The sequence below is a fragment of the Mus musculus genome, chromosome 3, assembly GCF_000001635.26.
Source record: "Mus musculus strain C57BL/6J chromosome 3, GRCm38.p6 C57BL/6J".
Lineage (NCBI taxonomy): Eukaryota > Metazoa > Chordata > Mammalia > Rodentia > Muridae > Mus > Mus musculus.
The window spans coordinates 85,021,822-85,029,733 of NC_000069.6; the positions used below are offsets into that span (position 1 = coordinate 85,021,822).

The window sequence follows — 7,912 nt, forward strand, 5'->3', positions numbered from 1 at the left end:
GGTCTTTACTTATGGGCCCCAAACTTTCTGGCATTAAAAAAAGCAGACTCCTGGGTTCTGTCCCAGGCAAAACATGATCAACATTTTTAGGTGTGGAAGATGGAAAGAAGTGCTTCCCCAAGAACTGGAGGTGGCAAAGGAAGATCGCCAAAGGATGAGTCTGGACTGAGCAGCATGCAGAGCTGTTTCCTCGGGATTGGCCGCTCCTCCTTTGGACGCTCAGGTCTAACAACTGAACTCCTCCCTTGGCTGAATGCTGGTTCTCTGTGAGACACATGCTTCCACTCATCTCCCCAACCTCCCACAGCAAGTTGTCATCTACCTAAGGAGACAGAAACTGTGGTATGTAGTGCAAGGTAAGATATGGAGTCGCCAGGGTAGCGTGAACCAGGTAGGCTTTGTCCGCACAGTTGCTTGAGGTAGTACCTCCTTCCCTCCTGCCACCATGGCCTACTTGTGTCAGAGACAATAGATGGCCAGCTGTCTACTGAACAAGGATGTAATTTTCTGTGCTTCTTTCAAACTAGGCTTAGTCCCGTGAATAAATTCTAGTCATGGGAATGGAGGCTATGATAACAATGATCATAATCAAAATGGAGTAACATTGATTCTGGGCACCTGAAATGGAGTTAGGGGTCATTACTAAGCACATCTCAATCTGTCTTCTGCTGAGCCTTTGAGCCAAACCATTCTCTGGGATAGACCAAACTACAGTTTGCTTAAACATCGTTTGCTACCCTCTGATACACTGGACCCTGGGTACACCTGGAAGCAGAGACTGCTGGATTCGATTCTCCTCTGATAAGATAGTCTAAGGCTTACAGCACCTACATTAATTCTTAGCTAACAATAGGCTCAACATCAGAATTTCAGCTTGTTTCCAGGATTCTGTGAGTCTGTGCTCTCCCCCGATCGCAATCCTAATTAACTCCAAATAAATGTAATTTGTTCTTGACTGGGTTGATTTCATTCCTGCTCAGCGCCTCTGTCCTGCCTCTGCAGTGTGGCTGTGGTATGAGCCGTGTGAGCAAAGTCCACACCAGAAGAGTCACAGAGTAAAGCTTGGAAAGAGCGCTGGTGCTAAGTGCCCTCGCAGAAAGAGCACGAGGCTTGGCAGGAGAGAAAGAACCGTTGGTTACGCTTGAGTTGGTGGTTTCCTGGGTGCCTCCTTGTTGCCGTAAGTCACGTGATATCTGGACAATCATTGAACAGATTGAAACAAAACCTGCAATTTACAAGCAGAAACCTGGCAGTTAGCTGCAAGGAAACTGACTCATCATGGTGATGATTAGGGGCGGGGCCAGCCCAACAGAAGGTGTGGTGGAGTAAGCGAAGCTGCTGGTAGAAAGAAGTATGAAGTTAGTGTGAAATGAGAAAGGAGATGGAAAGACACCACAGAGAGTGGCCGCCACCATTCTCAGAGCCGATCTGGTACTTATGAGACCACGTACCTATCTCCCCCTTGAATGGCATAAACTACCTTTCATTCTTTTACTTCAGCTACTGTGAGCTGTGAGGAGTTGAAGTTAACATAAATACCCTTTATCATTATACGACTATATTACATATTTAATTCCTATTGTTATGCTACAGTAAATAATATTTTAACCTTCTAGACCTCAGGTCCCTCTTTCCTTCACATTTTAATATTTCTGAAAAATGGGATTTACTTTTAAATCTCGCAAGTTACCTCTTGTTAATGTTGAACATGGCTAACATCTTACTTCTTTTCTTCTTAAGTTTTTTATCCATCCCGGGAAGAACTTCTTCCTCGGGTCTTGAAGCCCCAGAGTAAAGGTTTTGTTACCATGCCCACAGCAGTGCCAGACACATATGCAGTGAATGCTCATGACATACTCATGGAAAGAACCTACAGTTAAAATCATGGCCTTGTCATACAGAGCTAGACAGTGGAGAACCCTGACTGAGCTGTATCCATCTGGGAACTTAGCTTCCAGATGCAGGGCCAGACAGCTCCAGCCTCAGCACTCTCTCTTCTTCCTCCATTTAAAACAATCACCCCAACACTTAAATCATAGCTCAATCTCCTACCTTGAGACAGCCTTCTTAAAGAGTCGCCTTATACACAAGATCTCCACTACCCTACTCCCCACCTCCAACCCCCGCCCTATACCAAATCACTCACCTGCATTCCATACTATCATGATCCTCAGTTTCTTGTGGGGTAACCTCAGAACTTAGAAGTCTTGCAGGACACAAAAGCAGGACTGTTCCTCCTCTTCATCAACCCTTCCTACCTGATCTAGACAAGGTGGTGACATGATGCTGGCCTTGAGTGGCTCCTCTCTTCCCATATGTGTCTCCAGACTTGAAGACAGCAGAAAGGGTCAATGCATAAACTCTTTGGATCTCGGAACAATTGTCCCATGTCCCAGTTATCATAGAGGGCAGTTGCCACTGAGGCAATGCAGACCGGCCAGCTGTGCTGACCTCTGCAGAGTCTCCTCTGTATGTTCAGTTGTGGGGGATGCTGGGCACACAGAAGCACTGAGTGAAGGATGCATCAGGATGAACAGGCACCAGCATCAAAGCTTCCTCCCTCGGGGAATAAGGCTCCTCCTTGGATTTGTTGCTTACTCCCTTAGCCTGGTTGCAGCTAACATAGATGCTGCTGCAGATGCTGAGTCAGCCCAGGTATGGTGGGGAGTTTGGGCTTGCAAGCAGCTTCCTCCCAGGGAGCTCCCAATTCTGAAGAACAGAGACACATTTGAGCTCAACTCTTGTCTACAGCTGGAGGGCTCAGACCTGGACTGTGGAATCTGAGGTCCCAGCTCCTCTTGACTTGGGGGATAACCTGGGGAGAACTGGGGTACGGAATTGTTTTCCTGCCACAGATAGAACAAAGGGAAGCCCAGGCAGGGCAGGGTTTGATCTCATCTTCCAGAAAGATCCATGCTTCTACCTAGTGTGCATTTGGCTGCCAGGCTGATATTGGCCCAGAGAAGCTATCCCTGACCCTGGACCTGAGAAGGGTAGGGCAGGAAAGCAAGTAGACAGAACAGCTACAACAATAGGTCTGCAGCAGAAGCTCTGCTGCCTCTGGTTACCTTAGGGCAGTGCAGAGAAGTGAGCTTAGTCACCAGGAGGCCAAAAGCTACCCTCAGGCAGGAATTCTAGGGAGGGACAAGGAGGCAGGGATGTGGGTTTAGGAACACTGTGTCAGGCAGAAGACACAAGACCTTGAGAATTGGAAGGGATTGTCTGATGTGAGGATTTGGGAGCCAGCTAGTATCCCCTGAATGATCTCATCTAGAGCCCTGGCCAGTCCTGTTTTGGGGTGCTGTGCACCTGCAGGGTGTGAGGACTCTCCAGCTGCCCTCAGAGCTGCCCAGCAGGTTTACAGAATAACAACGGGCCAACGTGGAGAATGCTTGCATATTATTTGCATACAATTTGCACATGAATAGCCTACACTATCTGTTCCCAGGAAATTTCAAGTTAAATATTAATTGTTACTGCCCTCAGGAGTTTTTATTTTTTGATTTTGCTTTCTCTGTTTCTTCTCACCCACTTGCTGTCAGTGACTCAGATCCCTGTATGGAAGGGGAGGAGGAGGAGGACGCCCCCGCCAGGCTGGAGAAGGGCAGCTGAGGACCAGAAACTGGGGACTTAGGGAGTGGGTGGCTGGTGTAACTCTGCCAACTGAGAGGCTGGGTATACAGGGAAGACACACGGAGGTGCCATTGGCAGGTGCTGAGGAGTCTGCTACACAGAAAGACAGGTAAAGAAACCAGCCATCCAGGATAGCCTGAGGCACTTCCAGTCAGCACCCAATGGATGCCATGGTTAAGTGATTGCTCTGCTCCTCAGCCTGGCACCCTGCCTGTCCCGCTGGCTTCTCAGGTTCCCATGCTCCCATCATTGTCACCAGAAGCCAGAACCAGGAGGTTCATGAAGGCAGGACAAGTGTTTAAGAATGGCTAGGGAGTGCAGAACAGTGGTTAGCTCCCAGGTTCAGGGGCCGTGAGGTGCCTGAATTGTGATTCTGGTTCAGTAGTCTAATGACTGAGCAACTCTGGGTGAGGGACCATTGTGGGTAGGGTACAGTCTGAGTGTGTCCCTTAAAGTTTCATATGCTAGAACCTTGGTCCCCATTGTAGTGGTATTGAAGGCAAGGGACCACTAAGGGGCAGGCCTATAGAGGGATAATGAGCTCATTCCAGTGTGGTCTAGGTCTCTGCATACAGGGATTAGTGACTCTGAGAACAAATTCTGCAGAGCATGCCATCTGCCTTCCTTTCACATACATTTTCTCACTATGTGATGCTATCTGCTATGCTGTGACATGGTCCTCACTAGAGGTGAACAGTTGAAGTCCTCACCTTGGCCTTTTCAGTCTCCAACCTGTGAGCTAAATTAACCTCCTTTCTTTATAAAGTACTCAGCACCAGGCATTTTGTTATAGCATCATGAAAAGGCTCGAGGCCATGCCTGGGTGCTCATCCATGAGCCTCGGTTTTCTTTTCTGTAAAATGGAGCTGTAAGCAGTGTCTGCCTTGTGTCAGGACTGGGGGCTGAAATCGGTGGCTGTATGTTAAGCCCTGAACAGCTGAGCTGTTAACATTCACATTCCAGGTCCAGGCTTCGTGGTCCTAGCCTTGTCTAGCATGAGCGCCTCTCATCAGCATTTGATTATCAGGCTTGGGCTTGAACATTTCCCTGAGGTGGAAGCTCAGTAGCTCTCTCCTGAGGGTGGACACACACACACACACACACACACACACACACACAAGGCAACAGCACAAGAGGACCTTTGAGATGGAGTGCAGAGCTTTTCTGGGAAACACCTTCTGCTCTTGACCCACCTTCTTTAGAGAGGCAGACTTCCTGGGGATCCTTCTCTTCTGCTATAGCTGAGGGTTCACTATGTCACCTCTTTGAGATACCTGTTTCTGTATCTGCATGGTAAACATGATTTATCATATTCATACCACATACCACCATGCTTATTTGCAAATAGCAGTGACATAGTACCTTAGTCAGCTCTCTACGACCATAACAAAATACCTGAGATAATTAACATGTAAATGGGCAAGGCTTGATGGACTCACAGTGTTAGAGACTTAAGGCTTTGGATGGTGGCTCCTGTTGCTTCTGGCCTGTGGGGACACAGCCCATCAAGGTAAGGAATGTGCGGTGGACAAGCAGTGCATTCATAGACTAGAGTTCAGGAAGGGAAGAAGAGACCAGGTTCCGTGATCCTTTTTGTTTATTTATTTATTTTAGATTAATTTTTTAAATTTTATGTGTCCGAGTGTTTACCTGCATGTATGCATGTGTACCCTATGCATGCTTGATAGCAGACGTGGCTGTACCCTGGAGTTATGGGTGATTGTTAGCAGCCATCTGGGAAATGAATCCAGACCCTCTTCATGAACAAGTGCTCTTAACCACCGGGCTGTCCCTCCACCTGCCACAAGCCATTTCAAGGAATGCCTTTCAAGGGGTGTTCCAGTAACCTAAGGACCTCCCACCAAGACCCAACTTATTTTCTTCCATAGAGATTTAAATTATTTTTAAAATTTCTACTCATGTTTGTTGGTCAGGACGCACACACATGTGCAGCTGCCTGAAGAGGTCAGCACATTGGATCCCTTGGAGTTGGTTGTTTCAGGCTACTGTAAATCCTTGGACTTGGGTGGGTGTTGGGACCCCAGCTCAGAGAGCTCAGAAGAGCTGGTACTCTTATCAGATGAGCCATCTCTTCAGGTCCAGGCCCTACCTCTTAAAGGTTTCTCCTCCCTCCCAATAGCATCATGTGAAGCCTTCATCCCATACATGGACTTTTGGAGGATATAAATCTCCAAATAGCAGTAACATGGCAAGCAACAGTTTATTTCTCTGGGATTTTGTGGGTCTAGTGCCTGTATGCCTTTAGTACTCCCCTGCATCCTGGTGCATGGAGACCTTTCAATTCTGCAGAAGTTACCTTACCTTCCACCTGTATACCTAGGAAGTGCTCATTGCCTTTGGAACAAGGGCACCGTTCCCTCACCCATTAGCTCCAAGCTATATTTCTCCTTGTTCTGCGATATTACCATGCAGTCTGTTTACAGCTGCTATGCCTCTGGTCCACGCTGAGACGAAAGCATACAACTCCCCAGAAGCTGGTATTCTAAATTCCCAAAAGATCAAGACTTTGGGAGAACTCTCTGAGCTGTATAGCCCTGAAGAGTCCCAGGAGACGTGAAGAACGTAAGCCCATCCATACTAGCTGGTAAAATGGTCTCAAGTGGTCATGACCTTTGAAGCTTGTCCAAACACAGTACTCAGAACTGCAAAACTCAACTATGTATCAAAATGGTTATTAGGAAAATGGTTAACCAAGTTGTTATTTTCTTCACATTTCCAGAGAAACATCTCCAGAGTGGAACTCTTGAATATGACATCAGGAGCTGTGGCCTATGTGGACGCTTGGCTCAAACTTGATTTGGAATGTAGATCAAATCTTTAAAGATGCAAGAGCCATCTCCATCTGGGAAGAGGGGGTCATTGATGCATGCCTGAGCAGGGCAAGGGCTGACTAACACCGTTGTTGGTCTGGAGGCTTGCTATTCAAAGTTAGCCCCTTCCAGGGATGATTGACATATTCTCCTCAAGAATAATTCAGGAGCAACCAGGGAGGGGAGACTTGGTTTGGCTTCATATGTCTCTTCCACTGCCTCCCAGCCTTAACTTTCCAGTCTCTGGTCCTTAGTCTCCACAAAATAAAGATTTTGCTTTCATCCTTAATCCCCAAACTTAGATTGTCACTGAGGTGTAGCTCGGTGGTAGTTGTATGCTTAGTGCCTAGGTTAGATCTCTGACACACTAGTACCTGTGTACATACATGATTATGACTACTGTTTCTTTAAAGGAATCCTCTATGACAGTCTAGAATCTAAAAAAATTAAAGGCACTTCTCTGGCCAAGAGATGTGTTCTCTGTGGATCATCAGATCTAGAGAATCTCCCCACCTGGCCTCTAGAATCTCATCGGCCTGGGAGAGTGAAAAGAGACCCTGATTGTTGCAATTGCATCAATCAGGATGAAGGCTGGCTGAAACCTTGGAGGGCTGGGGCAGCCATGAGGCATTGTTGTTGGCACTTGTGGTATGTGTGTGTGGAAGGCTAGCTGTCATTCTGTGTTCTCCATTTCCTTCCTCAGGGTGTCTAGGTCCAGGCTGGAAGGATGAAGTGGAGACCAAAATGGGTGGGATCTGCAAGATCCTAGGTTGGCTGGGAGGGAGTGCTGGAGAGGTAGGAGGGGCAGGAGGGGCCAGAAAGTCTTCTCCGAGGATATTAGTGTACAGCTCTTTTAAATGAAGGCCTTCTCTGATGATCTTCAGAGAAACTTAGAGTGACCAAGGGTTGTATATGAACACTAGAGAGTGGAAAGGAGTTTTCAGGGTCAATGTGAAATCATTGGCTAGAGTTTAAAGTACTGTGAATGGCTGACTTTTATGGAGAGGCATTCCAGAAACCCCAGGTATGTGTTGGGCTGGTTCTTACTAGGGAAAGAGGAAGTTGAACTTGTAGGTTTGCCAAGGCCTATGTGACATTCCTCAAGTAGAAGATTGGGAGTCAGGCTCCCCAGATCAGGCAGAGGTGAAACTGCCACTAAGAAAAGGGAGTCCTCCATTTTGCTCCAAGCCCAGAGGAGCTATCCAGACATGTTAGACTGTGACCTTAAGTATCGAGGTGCAACAGAGCTCTTTGGCACAAACTCAGAGGTCTCCTTGCCTGATTTCCTTGCCCTTTCTCCAAAGTTCCCATTCTCCTCCTTTTCATTTTTCTGTGGCTCTCCAGGCAGTGCCCCACACCCATGCTGGTGCCCTCTGAAGAGTCCCAGCTTAGAAGGATCTCCCTGGACTGGTAGGAGGACAGAACGCCATGCCCTCAACTCCCCAGTC

The 7,912-nt window shown here is 47.5% G+C and overlaps 1 long non-coding RNA gene across 1 annotated transcript; it reads left to right on the top strand.

The window, feature by feature from the left end:
- Positions 1-1,094: 1,094 nt before the first annotated feature.
- On the top strand, positions 1,095-6,753 carry Gm30944. The gene is made up of 2 exons (XR_375760.2): positions 1,095-1,177; positions 6,374-6,753. It is a non-coding gene; the product is annotated as a predicted gene, 30944 (long non-coding RNA).
- Positions 6,754-7,912: the final 1,159 nt, after the last annotated feature.